At 38.5% G+C, this 18,073-nt stretch overlaps 1 protein-coding gene across 2 annotated transcripts in view; it reads right to left on the bottom strand.

Moving 5' to 3' along the window:
- The window catches only part of PPP2R2C (protein phosphatase 2 regulatory subunit Bgamma), a 142,728-nt gene that overhangs the window by 62,152 nt on the left and 62,503 nt on the right, over positions 1-18,073 (bottom strand). The gene's annotated exons all lie outside the window — the stretch shown is intronic.

Genomic DNA, 18,073 nt, shown 5'->3' with positions numbered 1-18,073 from the left:
AAGCCCTTGGCAAGGGATGGCAGAGATGAAAGACTCCTAGCCTTTTTCTGCACTTCACCTTCCATATCTCTGCTGGCAGTGCCAAGCTTTGCACTAACGATTAGGATTATCAGAGACAGAGATAATTTAGCTATTAAGAACAATTATGGGTAACCTCAACACCAACGGGCAAATGTTTCCAATCAGATTGCAAATCCCAACTTTTATCCAATATTAACCTTCCTGCTCCATTTTTAAATTCCCCATTTTGTCTGTGCAGAAATGTATATAAACTTGGATTTAAAAGTCACGATGCTCAACATTTTCACTCAGTTAAAAAGCACAACTTGGACACTCAAAATACAGATGCTGACTGAGAAAAGCAAACCGAAAACCTTCAAAAGATGAAAATACTCCAGGGGGGTATACACCTGGTCATCTGTTCCACATCCTGCCACAGCAAATTGTTCCAGCAGGTACGACGCATTACGGACTTCATTCCCCAGACTAATTTTACATATTCACAGAAAGACATCACATTACTTTACCGCTTAAACTGACAGAAAGTTTTTCCTGATCTAGTCTGAAGTATTTCATTCCCTGACTCCTAGTCACCTCTGCCCTTTTGTACCTCATTAACTAATTCCTCTGCAGCTTCACAATTTACACTCTTCAAATGTGCTTAATGGCTATGTTGTACCCAACAGCTGCTGCTTAGCTAGACATATTCAGCTTTTCTAATAGATCTAAGTCTATCAATGTACATCTGTGCACATCAAGATATCTCTAGCTGATTGCACTGCTCTTCCCTCAACTTCATGAGTATTGTTCCAGCACCGATGCAGAAAACGAACCCTCCAGCAGCCCTCCCTTAGGCTCATTGTGGGGTGGGATGAAACAAGGTTGGTACACGTAGCCCAAATTAATTCTGGCTTTTTTTTCCACACCATCACATAATTTTCAATGTTCACTTTCTAGCCTCTGACAGGTTTATTTTAAGAGTTTTTAATAGCTTATTCCTATATAACACAAACAGGTCCAAATACTTTTACAATAATTACAAAAGCCTTATCTATATAATAAATCTTTGCACCATTTTGGGGCACTCTAGCACTCAGTGAAGTGAGGTCTGAACATACTTACTCATCTTCATACAGTCTTTTGGTCAGAAACCTCAAGCAGCTCTAAGAAAAGCTCAACTATAATTTTCTGTATGTTACTTTTACTAATAATTTCCACCTTTCTGGGCCTTTCATCTGAAGGCTTTGGTATACCTTATTTTGCTTCAGAAGATCAGGAAAGCAAAGATAATTTCAAAACTATTTCACCCAGCACTGAAATGCAGCTTTTTGGACAGCAGTAGCAAGTTTTGAGGGCAAACAACATCACACAACGGTACAGGGAAAAGAAGATCAGAGAATATAATATTCTGTTGAATTGCAGTGTAATCCTGATAGAGAATTAAAGGATTTGGAACAGGCCAGAACACTGGAATTAACATCAGTACTTTTCTCAAAAAAAGCTGTGAAATCCTACCAGCCAGAACAGGTCAGAACTTCTCCTTTATATCACATCCACCACAATCAGCATGGCAACACTGTCGGCCTGAGCTGACTGAATCAGCATCTAGGTCAGGTTTTTGTTGTGCGTGTTCCCAGTGGCTAGCAGGCAATCTTGTAGTCTACGTTATTTCAACCAAGTTCTGACCTGGCCTAACCTTGGTTTGTGAAATCCAATAAGATCACAGCACAATCTGGCATGGCTGCAAGCAATGTTCAGTCATACTGATACAAAAGTCCCTCAGGAGCATAATCTGGAAGAAACAACAAAGAAGCTTCTAACAAAGGGAGCCATAAAACAAAAGGACAAATGGTAGATAAAAGAGGAGCAGTATTACAGTATCTCATGTGAAGGGAAGGCCGTTACAGTGAGCTGTGTTGTCAGAATTTAGTTTAGACTTGGAGAAAAAAAAAAAATAGGGAAAGAAAAAAATGGATGGAAAGAAAAAGCCTGCTACCTTTTTTTTAAGCTGAAGTTTCAAAGGCTTCCTCAAGCAGCTAGAAAACAAGGTATGCAAAACCTCAAAGGTATGAGGGTCAGATGAATCCTTCTTTTCTGAAATAGCTGGCAGAGAGATCCTTGACAACAGAAAAATTTCCTACTTGAAGCAGCAGACTCTGTAACGTGCATTCATTCTGGTTCACAGCAGTGTTATTCACCATCTTGGATCCAGGGATTGTATGACACCAGAAACCACCTCTCAAAATTCAAGTAAACACAATGCAAAATCTCACACATCACACTGTCCACCTTGGCTGGGTCAGAAACTTAACACTAAAAGCCAATACACCAGAAAGCCAACTCCACTCTACTGGTAGACAAGACATTTTGTTGACCTACACACAAAGTACCTGATCATCTCTCCAAGTCACCAAAACAACATAGGATACAAGCCAGTACGCAGTTGGGTGGCCATATGAGAAGGACAGATTAGAAAAAAGAGAGCACAAGGATGCATGAGATGGACAGAGAAAGACAGAGAACATGCGAACATGTTAAAAAGAGCAAGAGCATGAGAAAGGGCACAAAACAGTGTACGTGAGAGAGCATATGCACACGAGAGCTTGAGAAAGCACGAAAGAGCACAAGGAAATGCCACAGCAGAAGATAAGAAAGTAGTTTGAAATTAAGGATCTATCTGCCCCTTTGCCCCTGGGATTATCTGTCACCCTGGGAAATCTTTCACTTTGCTTTTTTTCTCGTTTATTATGGCTTTAAAACCTGATGGAGTTTGTGCTGCAAAATGGTGTGTTTGCTCCATGTTAGATGTATGGGCAATGCAAAACACAACAGGAAGCTGATTTTGGCCAAACAGACTTTGAACATAGATGCTAATAGTGTAAGTGCTTCAGGGATCAGTGAAACAAGGTGATCAGTCAATAACAGAATGAAATCCAGAGATGTGTGTCCACTACACTTCATGTAGTTGTTTTCCTAACTGACACCTTGCCTGGCTTCAATGCTAGCAAGGACAAATATATTGAGGGCAAAATCCAAACAGCCCCATTTAATCCTGTCAAGCAAGAACAAGGAAGTTTATCAGGCTAAATATCACCTTTCTTCCTGAGTATAACAATCTCTTTCAGATCTGAAATCCAAAACCACAGGGTCAAATGCTGAACAGTTCTTGAAAGGCTGCTTGAAACAAGAACACGTCAGCTGGGGACAGTAGTAAATAATAGTAAAAAAAAAAATTAAAAAAAATGGAAGCAACAAATTTCCTAACCTCAAATCCTGGCAAGCACTGAGAAAATCTTTCCCTTTTTCCATCTTTAATCTCCAACTTTTGGATTTTAGAAATGATACGCGTACACACCTCGGTAGCCTGCATCAGCCCTGGCTGATCATAAGACCATCACGATACTGCCGAATTTCACAGGTCCATGCATACCTATATTCCCAGGGACCAAGGAAAGCACCTTCCCATTCAGAACATTTGAATGTAGGTTCAGTGCTCACTCAAAGAGAGAATTTACTTGAAACAGAATCTAAAAACCAAATCCAAAATTTGCACCGCCTCTACAAGCACTATGACCACTGTGATTTACTGTTTCTAGCCTTGAGTTTTAACAGACTTGGGTTTTTTCTCCAATATTTTGTATATATTTATTTTAAGAGCTTAGAAAACGTTTTCAACAGCTTTTTAATCACATGCTAATGTCTAGGTGGATTTCTTCAATTAGAAAATCGGGAAATGACACCCAACTATTGGAGCACAGTCAATGTGAAAAAATTTTTTTGCCTACGGGACAAATATGTAAAATAGAGTATCTGGGTTCTGTGCTCTGTGCTAAAAAAACACTTCATACTGAATACAAGTCACTGAGATTCATTTTTTTGTAAAGTGACCCCTCCACTTTTATTCCTAATTTAAAAGCTCAAAGTCCATATTTCAGAGGTTCTGGCACCCATCTCCCTCCTGCAGAGTACAAGGCCTCCAGGAAAAGAGGCCAAAGAGACTTGACCTTCTGTCCGCTGAGGTAAATGGAAAGTTTCCCACTACTTCAGTAGTAAATAAGGTCAAGGAGCATTTGTCAGATATGGTGTAGCTGAAAATTAGGACACATTTCTCAAAATTTTGGCTACTGTTTACATGCACTTCAGTTTCTTCATGTTCAAGGTGACCTGCTTAGATCAGCGAGATGTTGCAAAGCTTCAGATGTTAGTTCTGCAGAATGCCTAATTAATGTTACTATTATCCTTGCTGAAGTCACTAAGTGCACTGCTTTGTGCCTTCATAATCTGAAATACTCAGCGGACTGATAAAAAGCTTGCTACAATTCCTTTTAATACCTATTTAGGGGCTCCCAAATAGTGGTACTGCATCACCTGCAGTAACTAAGCAGCTTCTCAGTGCTGTGAGACTGGCAGTCCTCCCTGTATACTAATAGGCAACGCAGGGGCTGACTCCAGCCCTGCTTCCAGCAGGTACCTCAGCCACTGGGGATGTCCAAAGCAGCTAAGCCTGGGAAGCACTGATCCCTCCACCCTGTTCAACCTGAACAAACTGGAAAACTCACTAGAAAGCCTTTCACATTTGGTAAATCTAAGCCATTTGGTAACACTGCTCATAGCTGTTCTTACAAGCAACACTTAAAAACAAGAAAACACTACAGATCAATCTCTATTTTAGCATAAAGACATGCACAGAAAGCTTCTAAACTTCACCTCCCCTAAAAGATTCTTCACAGCTTACACTGTGTAACACATGCTAGTAATTTCCTCTTCTGAGATTTCTGGAAAAAAAAAGAAAAAAACACAGCCGGACATTTCTATCTTTCTTTCTGTGTTTGCTGTCAGATGAGACAGTCATCTAAGCTAAGGATTCAGCAACAGGCTTGAAACACTCCACTTTATAAACATTAGCACAATTAGGAAATATGCCCGTCTGCTCCTTTTACCAACCAACACTGAAGGGCAAAAAGGAAAAAATCGCCATGGGCATCACATTATGTATTTACAATTTCCAGAGCCGGGTTTAAACTGATACTCACAGAAGGAAGCCTGCCTGAGCTGGGAGCTTCTGCTCAGCTCCATGTTACTTCCCACTGAGGAGCTGCACAGCCTGACTGCCAGCAAAAGACAGATTAGAAATGGTGCTGCCAAGTGTTAAAAATGCTAGGCAACCGGGTTTTACTGAGAGCATAGAAAAACCTTGAACCTCACCCCTCATTTTGGAGCAAATAAATGCCAAAAATGGAAAGTGTACAAATTATTAAAATATACAAATTTTACTTTCACTGTCAGAAGTGATTATGCTTGTGCATAATAATTGCAATGATCTACAATAAGCAAATTCCAAGTTTTGCTAAAAGGCTATTATAATAACAAGGACAAAAGAAATGCCACCCATATTTAGAATTTTAAAGGAAAATCATTAATTTAAAATATATCAGAGAGTAATGAAAAGTCATCCAAAATTTAAAATACAATCCTGAATAACCAGACTCAATATGAATGTTATTTCCCATGTATTACATACAAACTTCAATAGAATTTCACTGCCAGCTGGTTCTGAACTACTTCCCCCCCCTCCCCTTAACTGAGCAATTAAATTCCAGAAGCAAAGCTCTCAGTAATTCTGTCACAGCAGTTCTCATGTTCAAAGTACTTTCCGGGCATTAAACCCCCCAGCAACCCAAGGTAGTCAGTAAGGAACTGTTAACATTCCCATTTTACACAAAGGAAAAAATGAAGCAGATCCTCCAGAGTTTTTATCCAACATCAGAGAAGCAGTTTTGATTATACACATACTAAGGGACAGATAATCCAAGCTGTGGCTCAGTAAAACATTTCTATTTAATAAAGCTCTTAATCACTTGTCTAGAGACTTAAATGTTCCTGTATTCAGTTCAAATGAGTATGCATGTTGTTAAATGAATATACTGATGGAACCCTAACAAAGCCTCACAAGCATGCACCATGGAAGAAAAAGCCCCAGTGAGCAGGCTTTTGGGTGAACGGGGCGGGGGGATATAATCTTAAAAATCATGAAGAGCTGGAGCTAGGAGCTGGACTAGAGCCAGAGTCTTTAAGCACAGAGTGATGACAGGGAAAGCAGAGACACAACAGCCATATCTGCGCTAGTAAATGCAGGAGAGCTCCAGGATGTTCTTGGGCTTTGCAGTGCTATGATTTATACTGTTAAATTGCTAAGAGTGGACCTTGACAGGCTTTTGGCTGTGATAAATTGCTCTCCCCCAAACACCACTTCGGCGTGGCTCAGGGGTTATCACAAGCTGGGGACATTTCTCAACAGGTAGCATGCAGGCAGCCATGATTTTTTGGAAATGGTGCAATGTCACCCTCATAGGCACAAGCCCCTCCGTGCCAGCTGGTCGCAGTGCTCCCAAACATTCAGCTTACTCAGGCAGATGTACTTAGTGACTGCAACTCATAGGAATCAGTGTAGCACATAGACCAACAATGCTCACACTCTGCTATGTCAAATTATATTACAGTTTTCTGCTACAACTAGCAGAGGCGGGGGGTTCCCAGAGTACAAGGGGCTCCAGAGCCTGTAGAACTAGCACAGGGAAAACAAACCGCATTTGCTTTTCTCAATCTTAATGCACGAGGGTTGATGGCAGTGTTTAAATCTACTGATTGGACACTTCGACTACAGGGTCCAAATAAACCATATCCAAATACCATGAGCAACATACAGCTCTAACTTATACGTCACTGGACATCTCTGTGACTCCCAGCAGTGGACCAGCAAGCTAAGGTCACACATAGGGCTTGTTGGCTGTCAGGGGAGCTCAATGCCAAGCCATGTAGATACTCATCTAACATTAGCATCTGTTTGCTTGGCGGGTGCCAAAGGCAATTCAGCTGACAACTCTGAATTTGCCTCTGGGTCCGTCACAAGATCTTATAACTGTGGGACTTCTGGGAGCGCCTAATACTTCTTTGATGAAGATCACGCACATCATAATGTATTAGATCCATTCTAAGCATCCTTTGAAATCAGTGTTTGTGACCTTTCAGAATTATCTAGGTAGTGTGGCTGGCTTCAGTGTGTAAACTAAAGACAAGCTCAAAGATCATGCAATTAGTTCTCCTTGCTTGCATCAAGATCTCTTCAGCAAGTTTATATAATGATCCCAAGACCAGAAAAATCAGATTTTTTGGTGTTAACATGGGTTGCTGCTACTGATAAAACACCAAAGGCTGCTCCTAAGCTGGTCTAAAAATGAACAGGACAACTGTTCTGTATCAGCTTCACTATCAACCCTACTGCTTTAAGGTTTGATATGAGTGTGGAAATAATATAAAAATTTAGTAGTGGCTTACACAACTTTACATTGGTCTAAAAACTCATCTCATAAGATTCAGTTCACAAAAGGCCAAAGTCTTTATTTTTATATATATATACACACCACGTATATGTATCCAACTAAAAGACTGAATTCTAGATAGCTGGAGTGTGCAAAACCCAATGATAAATTTGCCCTCAAGTTTAAGTGCATCATATTTCTAAAATTACTCATTAAAAAAAATTACTTAAAGAACAGAAGACATTAAAAATCAATGCACCTTTCCCCAGTCTGTGTCTGATAAAGAAACTCCAAACACTGTTAACAGCCTCAGGAAATAAACATTCCTGTTTTGGGATATTTCCAAAGTACATCCATTACATAACAGGACTAGATCAGCACATATTACAAATACTACGGACAGTGTCTAAAACAGCAACTGTTTGCTGGTCAGGCAATTTCAGATTTTTTGCCTACTCTGAGGAATGTAGCAGCATGCAGGTAACCCAGTAATTACATAAAACAGCCCTGAAAGCTCTTTCCAGTCTAATAATACAATATTGCAAGCGGGAGCTCTGGCCATTCCCACTGCATTCACAACTGGAGAACATGGACTTCAAAGCTTCAAGCCTATCATGTTTTAACACTAAGCGTGATCGTTCCTTCTTCATCAAAAGGTTAGATGCAGAATATAGCTTCTGCCAGCATACTGCTAAAGCTGAAAAGTTAAAAACAAAATAGTCTGGAAAAACAAACATCAGTAGCTCAGATTTCTGTCTCCTCTACAAAGATAGACCTAGAGGAATTTTCTTAGGAGCCTCCCCAGATCAAGGGGGCTTCAAAGCATATGGTGATGGCTCACAAATCTGCAGGCACCTTCCCCAAGGCCATGACTCCTGGAGCCATACAGTTTGAGAGCTGCTAATTTGCAGCCCACGTAGATAACATTTAGACATCTAAGCCCTTAAAAGAAGTGCAAGGCTTCCAACCCCCTCCCAATATCCTTGAAGCTGTGCCTTACAATCATCGCTGGTTGTTAAAACACAGTCTACAGTAATTATTGCTGTGCTCTCGAAGCAGAGCAGCCTTTGCTGCAATACAGCAGTTCTGAGGCACAAGGCCAACTGAAGCCTCAAATCTATTTTAATCCCACTATAATTATAAATGATGGATATGTAGTTGAGATGCTTCTGAATTTTTGTTTGCATGAGGGTGTATTTATGCATTGCAGAAGAGCACTGCAGAGGAATATCTGAGTTAGTACTGACTGAATTGGCATCAGAGCCAATGTAACAACGGTAGCACGACACTGTGCCCGAGACATCGCTGCTGTCAGGACACACCGTCACATTCAGAGCTAACTACAAAACATACCTCTTCACCATCCTCCATTACGCAATGTTGACATATCCATTAAATAAAGAATGAAGAGAAAAGGTGTTGACAGGTTTCTCCAAGGCAAAGCAGTAGAGAAACACACTGGTTAGTTGTTCAAAGGACCATGACAAGGGGAAAGTTTTACCCAAGTCGGAACCGCAGAGTAGATGCTGGAAAATTTGCCAAAGGCTGGTTGAGTGGAGAGAGACATCGCGTTCCCCAGGCCTGGCACCAGCTTGCTGTTGCCACTAGACCTCGCGCTGCAGTGAAGGGGACAGATGCAGACCCAGATAGCATTTCTTAACCCTGGAAGAAAATGGCTCACTACACCAATATTTTTATTTCACATTGTTATCCCTAAGTGATGCAATACTTATCAGCAAAGTAGCAAATAAATTCTTCTTACTTCAGAAAGCAAGACGTCACTGCACTTTGCTACGAACATCACCTTAGATCAAATACATACTGGTTTTAGTTTAATAGCCTCGTATAACCTTGCACAATTAGCAGCTAATTCATGTGAGAAAGAGGTTTGCTTCTGCACATGCTTTACACTCACTGTAGGGTTGTATTAATATCGTATTAAAATATTGTTAGTACTAAGTATACTTTCCACTGAAACCAGTAAGGAGGAGTTCTGTAATTATTTACACTACAGGCCTTCTCCAATCATAGCCGTTGTGCATTGTTTTCCTCCCAAACACAGAAATTTTGTAGAAACAAAATTATTTCCTCAGGATGCTGTCATTTGGAGAGGATCAAATCAGCCTCCTAAATCTTAGCCTTGTGCCTTAGAGTATATGTCAGCTCAACAAATTATTGTCTGTTAGCTGTTCGCATAGGTGTTGAACCTCCTCAATTTCCAAGCAAAATGTGGACTTCTACGTTATTGGAGTGTCATTCAATTGGAATCAACAAGAAGTTGTGCAAGCAATGCATCAAGACAAATTTTGGATGTGCTACCTGAATATTCAGACAAGGTGTTCACCACAGGTAAGGGAGAAATACAAATTTCACCTTAAAAAAGGAAAAAAAAACCCATCATCAGGAGTCCTGCCTCAGAGTCTTACCACAAAGGGAGCTAGCTCTTATTTCAGTCTTCCATATGCTTAGAACGGATGCCTGAAGAAAGCAGCCAAGGCCTGCAAATTCTTTACCTCTGTCTCTCTTTTAAAGTCCTATAAGCTCCCAGATTATTTAAGGCAAAAAGAGCTTGCAGCAAGACACGAAGAAATATAGGGACACTACTCTAGGCTAAACTAACCTACCAGAGGGCGGTACAGTTTTGGAGGCACAATCGAGCCCTCAACAAGGACCTCGGGATTTGACCTGTACCCGAGCACTCTCACACAGGGAAGCCGAAACTGGTAGTAAAGCTTCTTTTCCCAATGATTTTGCACAGATTTTTGAGCTCCTGAAAGGAGAAAGAAAAAATTCTTATATCTGCCCACTTCCATCCCACTGTTGATTGTTCCAAGTATACCCTAGGAAACTGTCTGCCATAAACATCCAACCATCAAGCAGTCACTAAAAAAGTTCCTTTTTCAGAAAATAGACAAATGAGAATCATTATCATAAAGGCCCTGTTATAAGGAGAGAAATTTATTGTTGCACTAATGTTTCTCCTGATGACGTGAGATCAAGAGTCTTTCAAAAGATGTCAGAGTAGTACCTGGCCAGTTGGAGCTAAAAGCATACTGACAGCTTCAGAAAGTCAGCATCAAACCATACAAAAATTGATATTTTTGGTAAAGGAAAGCAAGACACTATGAACCACCCAGAAAAATCTCATACTTTTCATCTGTTTTTTGAGTAACTGACAAGATTTACTAGCCAGCTGGTAAAACAATGAAAGAAAGAGGCCAGTAAAACTACACAAAGGTAAGAGAAACTGCCTTGTACTAATTAGAAACAACGTGCAGTCTGATGACACTTTATAGACTTCAATTACCATACTCGGCAGGAAGGAGCTTTCAAACATCTGTATGATGATTATTCTCCACTGGGATGTCATTTACAGTGCAAAGTATTAAAAACAGGGCCAAAAAATCAATTATAATCTTTGTAAATGAGCATATTCTTGATCTAAGGGATTTGAACTTGTGTGTGGAAATTGGCTTTAAAAGGAGAGACAGAAACTGATTTGACAATGAAAAACAGGCAGCAAACCCCCCCATATCTGATTTGCACAAAATTAAACTTAAGGATCATTAAAATAATAATTTGTATATAAAGTGAAAGAACAAAAGAATATTATTAGAAGTCTAACAAAGCAATGACTAACCACCAGCGAGGTTCAAGCAGAAGCTTTCTTTATTTAAGTTTCTAGGTGAATATCCACAAATACTGTTGTCCATTGACCAGGACTACTTGGATAAGTAAAAATATGTACACACTAGGCAGGAATACAAAATCAGATCTTTTATTGTTCTAAACAATTATTTTCATATTTACATAGAAAAACACAAATATACAAAAGTAATAGGGAGAGTAGTAAGCAACCAATAGCCAATGAGAATGTTATTTCAACTGTTCACTATTTAATACATTAGTGCAGCGAATTATGGATTTTACCCTGTAATCAAAGGAAACCAAAATAATGTGAAAAAAAACCATAAATTACCTGAGAAAAATATAAATATAAAAATATAAAATTTACTACTGTAAAATGAAAAAAACCCCAACCAACCAACCAAAAAAGGTTGTTTGAATGGATTGAAGGTTTTCTTTTCTCATTTACTGATTTTCAGACATGTCTGTTATCTCGGAGAATATGCTTAGAAGGTATGTGAAAGCAATGCTGAGCTTTATTCAAGAGCAAATGGGAACATCAATGGTCAACTGCAGAAACCGGCTAGAAAATTTGCCAGTCATTGCGTCAGAATCCTTAATCATGGTACAAAATCTGGCAGCGTTAACCTGACTTTGCAGATCACCGATATGACGAAGCACCACGAGTATTTTGTACAGACGGTGAGACGAATATAACTTTTCCTCTTGGAGGCAAAACTTATTTCCTTTGTAAGGGTAGATTAACGACTACCAATATACTGCTGTACTCCAAGAATATTTTAAAGCATGAGCTACTGTAGAGTGCAGACACTTGCTTACTGAGTAATGCCAAAAGCATGCTATTCCTGTGCTCTAAGGGTTGTCTCCTAGTAATTAAGGAGGTACTAACCTAAGGTGTTGGATTTGACCTTTAAAGCCCTAAGCAATCTGGAAATCCAGCCAAGAGACCAGGCTTTCTGTGCACTTTCCCCCTCCTTCTTCTCTCCTTTTGCTTTTATAGCGATGATTAGAGAGAAGCTGTCGGACTCCCTCTGACATTCTCTCATTTGGTCAGACAGGACCTGGACTATTAAACTCTCATTCACACTTCACAGCTCATTTCTCCTGGTACGTACCTGGGGAGAAACTAAGAGGATGTCCTGGAAGAGTTGTTTTATGAAGCTACCACTCAGTTTTGTAGTAGGCTACTATGCAGATGAGCAATTTTAAAATGATAGTGGGATTTTTACTGTTAAGGCAGTCCAGAACATAGGATGAGATCCCAACCTGCTGTGTATAATCAAAGATGGAGGATGTTTTCACAATCCCTTGGCCTCTTCATTGCCATGGAACATCATGGCTGTCACTGGTGTTCTGGAAAAAGGAACTGCACAATGTATTTAATATCATGTACTCCAGAGCATTAAAATAAAAACTGAATTTCACATGAAAATTCAAGATAACTAGGTTAATGCAGGATGTCTGCAGCAGAATTTCAGCAGCACAGCAGCCTCTGAAGCTATTTTGAGCAGTGGCAACTACTTACTGAAGTAGAACCAGCGAGCGGTCACATTCTGTATTGTTGGGAATAACAAAGCTGGAACACCTCTAACAGGCTACCTAGGGATTACTTCCGCTAAATGCAGCTTTGTTATCAAAAAAGAAAAGGATTTTTTTCAGCCTGACAGCACCATAAAAACTCTTGTTCATACTGAATGACACATGAACAGAGATTGGTGTTTATAATTTTCTGCTGGTTAAAGACTCATTCTTGCTCCCATTGTACTAAATGAGGCAAAACTGCCATTGATTTCAATCAGATTGTCAGTAGACCTTAAAGATACTAACCATCAGCACTTATTAATATGGAATTATCAGCGGAAAACATATTGACTAGTTGATCTAAATACTTTATCTTCATTCATCAAAACACTTACTCCAAATGAACAAAGACAGAAAACTGAACCCGGACCAAAGGTCATGCTGAACTTACAAATTGCAATGACTGCTGATACACATTACCAGCAGCAGCATAATGCGTATTGCACCCAGTCAAACCAATGGACATAATATTAAAGAGGAAACACACAGCACACCCCCCCTCAGTTTCCCAGCAGTTCAAATTCTGCCTCAGTCAGAAACATCCTCCACCTTTTCACATACAACATGAAAAATCCATAAAAATAATTTCATACAACTGGCTACTTATTTGCTGAAGGCCTTTAAAAATAAAAGCCAAAATCCACTTGTGACTATAAATGCTACAACTCTCGTAAAAAGCTCTTAAACTCCATTAGTGTTATTTTTAACTTCAGAGAAATAATTAACGTACTATAAAGGAGAAAAAAAGAGTGGTAAAAATTCTGAATTTAATTATATGAATGGTATTCTATATACACTTAATTGCATAGCAGTAACACAACCGCTTTCATTACTCTTTATAGCTTCAGATGCCCATTAGCACAATCCCCAAGGTTCCTTATGAATAATTAGATTAGGAAAGGGGGACTCTCCGATGAAATGCAATAGGATGTGATGCTTATGAAACAGCACATCTTGCATCCAGATGCTGACATGACAACATCATGAAGAGCTAATTTGCACATCCAAATTAATACCATCATGATGATAATATAAAAGAAAGATATGCATATAAAATGAGCTACAGAAAATAATATCAAAAAGAATTGAGGTACTTATATTACAAAAATACATCTTTTTGACATTTTAACCCAGTTGGAAAGGTGTAAATAGACTAAATGTCATATTCATGGGCACAGAGCTACTTAAGCAGACTTACTAGAATTTAATCCACTATTTGGCAACACATGGGCAAGCTATTTAATAAATAGTTATAGCTATCAAACATGTGCAGCACTCACATAAACAGGTGAATAAATTCATTACATTTTATTAAACATCTGTTTCCATTTGATACACTGGATGTTTTTGTATTGTTTGGTGCTTCTTAGGTATATACCATCAACAAAATCGGCAGTGATATATTTTTTGAAGGATCTCTGCATGGGGCAAAAAAGACACAAGCAAATGGGGTTTAAAAAAAATTTTAAAGAGAGTCAGATATTTCTGCAGCTGTCATGAGTTGTCTGTCTGCATATTTACATGTCTGAATAGTTAAGAAATATCTCCCTCAAATCCACTTAGCAGAAAATAATGGGATCTCCATAGAAAGGGAAATAGTTTTCTTCCACTTCTGTGGTTCTCCTTCACGTAAAGCTTAAAACACAAATATACGTGTTAAAAGGCAGACTCTACCATTTGCTACTCGGACACAACTGTCAAAGAAGTCTGCTCCTCTCTCCACATTTTACAGTGCGTAATGTACATGAATCCTGTTTGCCCTATGCATTTGAGAATGTGTTCTGTCAAGGCAGACCACATTAGTCTAAAGGATTTTCAACTTTTAAAAAAATCTAAATTCACATCAAGCTGATGGGATCCCTTTAGAATAAAGAAACATTATATGTAAGCTCAGAAGAAATGATAATACTGCTGAAAAGAATATTGCAGAAACAGAAGAATGATAAAAGTGAACAGATAGGACACAAGCAAGAGGCATAATACTGGAGACATAACATTACAGACATGATAAAGCAACAATTTGTGCAAATGTAATCATTTGAAATTTTCTTATAATACAAGGGTAAGGAAAACCTCATTAAATGAAAAAACATCATACTTAAAACTAATAATAACAATGTTCTACACTAAGTATTTAGGAATCTACTACAAAATATCATTCAGACAAGGAGATCAATAGGATTCAAGCGAGATGTATGCAGTTATGCATTTATCCACAGTTAGCACTAATTATGACAAAAGTTTACTAACAGGGACAGAAAGATATATTTAAAAAAACAACAACAAAAAACCCAAAGCAATTCCATATCCTCACAACAATCATCTCAACATTGTGGAAAATAAAACAATTTTCTGGACAAATGATACATACTTAGAGGTAAGTGGGATGCTAACGTGGCAGAACAGCAAACCTTTCCACTTCATATTTGGGTAGTTATGATGAAGCATGCATTATTTTTGTACATAATATTACACCTACTACATGAACAACAAGAATTACAGGGTACTTCATTATTCATTCTAACAAAACACTTCCTTTTAAAAGAAGTTTAAAGTGCCAGCTTCTTCATTACCACATCCCCACAGTCTTTGCTTACTGAGATTGATCCAACACTGTTTAAATCAGTAGGAGTTCCTTCCAGGGATTTCAAGGGAAACAATATCAGGACCAAAATCTACAAGTAGAATACGTTAACAAAACCAAAAATCAAATAACCAGCAAGACACACAGGCAACATGCAGTGAGGAAACATATGTGAGGCATAAGTGAAAGCTTTTATTGGTATATGAAAGCATTTTCATGAGCTTTTGCCACTGTAACCCTCATGCTTCCTGTACTTATCTGCCTTTTTTTTTTTTTTGTCACCTCTTGCTGTGCACTGTCCAATTTATAAGATTCTGGTGGCATGTTCATTTTAATCACCTATAAGGCATCATACACTCATGTGGCACTGAAGTAAATAAATAACACAAGGCCTTTTATTTTGAGAAGACACAACTAACTGCTCTTAGTCATGATGTATGTTGCATTGACTCAAATAAAAGACAGCCTCCTTCACTTCAAAGGCCAAATATTAAATATATATATATTTTAAAAGCTCCTATGCATCATCCTAAAGCTAACAGTCAACAGTCTCCCAATGCAGAAATTCACAAAACACCATGCCTAAAACCAGAGCTGTCATGCCAGTTTTTCCTCCTCACAGTCTGCCTGCCACGCAGTCCATGCTCTGCAGCAGCAGCGAGACCCATTTCTGGACTTACGTGGTGCAAATGGATGACATTTTATTTCCCCTATTCCCTCATCTGCTTTCCTATAATTCTTCATTGTGCGCAAATGTTGGAAGTTCTGCCCCAAAACATGGTACTCCTGAAACACTGTTAGATGATTTAGGATGGTTTTGGCAGACAATGGTTTCTGAAGTTACACATACTGGTAAGATCTAACTTAAGTCCATGTATAATTTCATACATGTTTTATTGCTAACTTTTCCTGTGGAATGGTCTTACATGAAATGTATTATATAATACTAGAACTCACTAAAATCAGGAGATACATGCAATCTAGTGAAAACCTAAACAACACAGATACCAACTTAGGACATCATCTCAAAGCAAAACACTGTAATTCCTGGCATGAGAAAATTTAGGCAGGCAGTTTCTGTGAAATACTTTAATATTACTTTATTAGATACCAAAAAATACCATAGGTAACAAAGGGTAAAACAGTTCTGGAGCAGGCCCTAAGCTTTTCAGTATTTTCAGACTACAGCCAGAGGACTGATGGCAGATCACTACCATTCTGGCACCTGCCATCATTTGGCAGAGCTGGGATACCACATGGCATGGAATTAACATGTATTCTCTTAATATAGTAGTTCTAAACATAAACCTTTTAAAGATATTTAAAGGTATTAATAGGACAACAAGAGGACAATAGAAGGTCAGTTTTACTGCTACCTCTCTTACATCCCAGCTGTATTCTCTTCTTACACCAGTCTAGCAACTTCGCACAAGAACATTTGTGCAGGTTTTTTTTAATACAAAGAAATAATGTACACCTAAGATTTGCAATAAAGCTCATCATTCATTCCTCCTCACTAGTCTCTTTATTACACTCATTAATATTGCTTTTCTGTCTACAGACCTGTGCCTTCAAGTGCTTCCTCATCTTTAATTTCTCTCACCTGAATAGGCCCATGGGACTTATCACAAGGGTAATATTAAGTATGTTCACATGACTTTCCAGGATTTTTATGTATGCATCTAGTCTCTGACTTGCAGAGATCATAACTGGAGCTTTAACAGTCCTTCTCTGGGAATCAGCTAAATGCATACCAAAAGAGATGCAAATTTGCCTGGACTGGTGATAACACTTCAGTCTATTTAAGTGCATTCACAGTTCTCGGTAGCAGAAGTTGTTACTAAAAGAAACCCTTGGGAATCTATACAGTTAAATTTTCACTGAAGCCCCTGTATCTTCACAGCCACCTAGATTTTATAGTTGTCTAAACACATTAATGCCTAAACATTTATAGTTGCCTAAGCACATTAAAGAGAGATGTGTCTTAAAGACTGCATCTTTAGGTTGTCATAATATCCTGCCCTGAAATAAAAATGAATGAACTTTAAATAAAACCCAACCCAAACAAAAAATAAACTACTAGCAGCAGGGAAAGATAATTATTGTTTCCCATCTGTTTAAAGCAAAAAAAAAAAAAAGTGTACAAGAAGAGCCATTTCACAAGTCCTCAGCTAGATCTGGAATTTGAGAAAAAAAAAGTGTCAGTTGATGAATTACAAGCTTAATTACATCTGGGATAAGACATTTTAGAACCCAAAGGAAAAATGATTTGCTGAATGTCAGTATGCTCAGATGCCCACCAGCGAGCAGTCCCTCCTCTATTCCAGGGTTTCAGTGAAGACAACATACATGTCAACCACAGTAGAAGAAACACAAACTGATGAAACTGTGTGTAAGCTGTAATTACACTGTCTCAGTGAATGGCACTTGGGGTATTCTGAACAGATTGTACATGTTACTTCACACAGGGCTTAATGAAGCATTCCCTGTTCTACAAACTTCACCTCTTGATTTAATTAACCTTCATACCTATACACGCACTACCTACCAATCATAAATGTTGGAAAACCCTTAAATAAACTACAGTGCTTTCAAGCTATTTAGAAAAGTAACGGAGGTTCAGTTTATGTTCAGTTTGGCAGCTCAGAAGTGAACTGCAAGCAAATTATAAGGTTCTTAGGTGATAAAAATTCACATGGCGAATTTGGCCCTAAATCAGCTCTCCCAACCATAAGACCTGGTCCCTTAAAATGAAATTGCTACAAAGCAGAATCAATTCATTCACAACAATAAAAACTGTCTAAGGTTTTACTAGAAGAGAAATAAAGATTAAAATAATCTAGGAGGCTCTACCTTATAGAACACTTTTACATATTAAAATGTTCTATTTTGCAGAACAAAATAGATGGCTAACTCACATCTTAGGTTTGTAGGCACAGCT

This window comes from Gymnogyps californianus, chromosome 4, assembly GCF_018139145.2.
Source record: "Gymnogyps californianus isolate 813 chromosome 4, ASM1813914v2, whole genome shotgun sequence".
NCBI lineage: Eukaryota > Metazoa > Chordata > Aves > Accipitriformes > Cathartidae > Gymnogyps > Gymnogyps californianus.
This window is presented reverse-complemented; position numbering and strand designations above follow the sequence as displayed.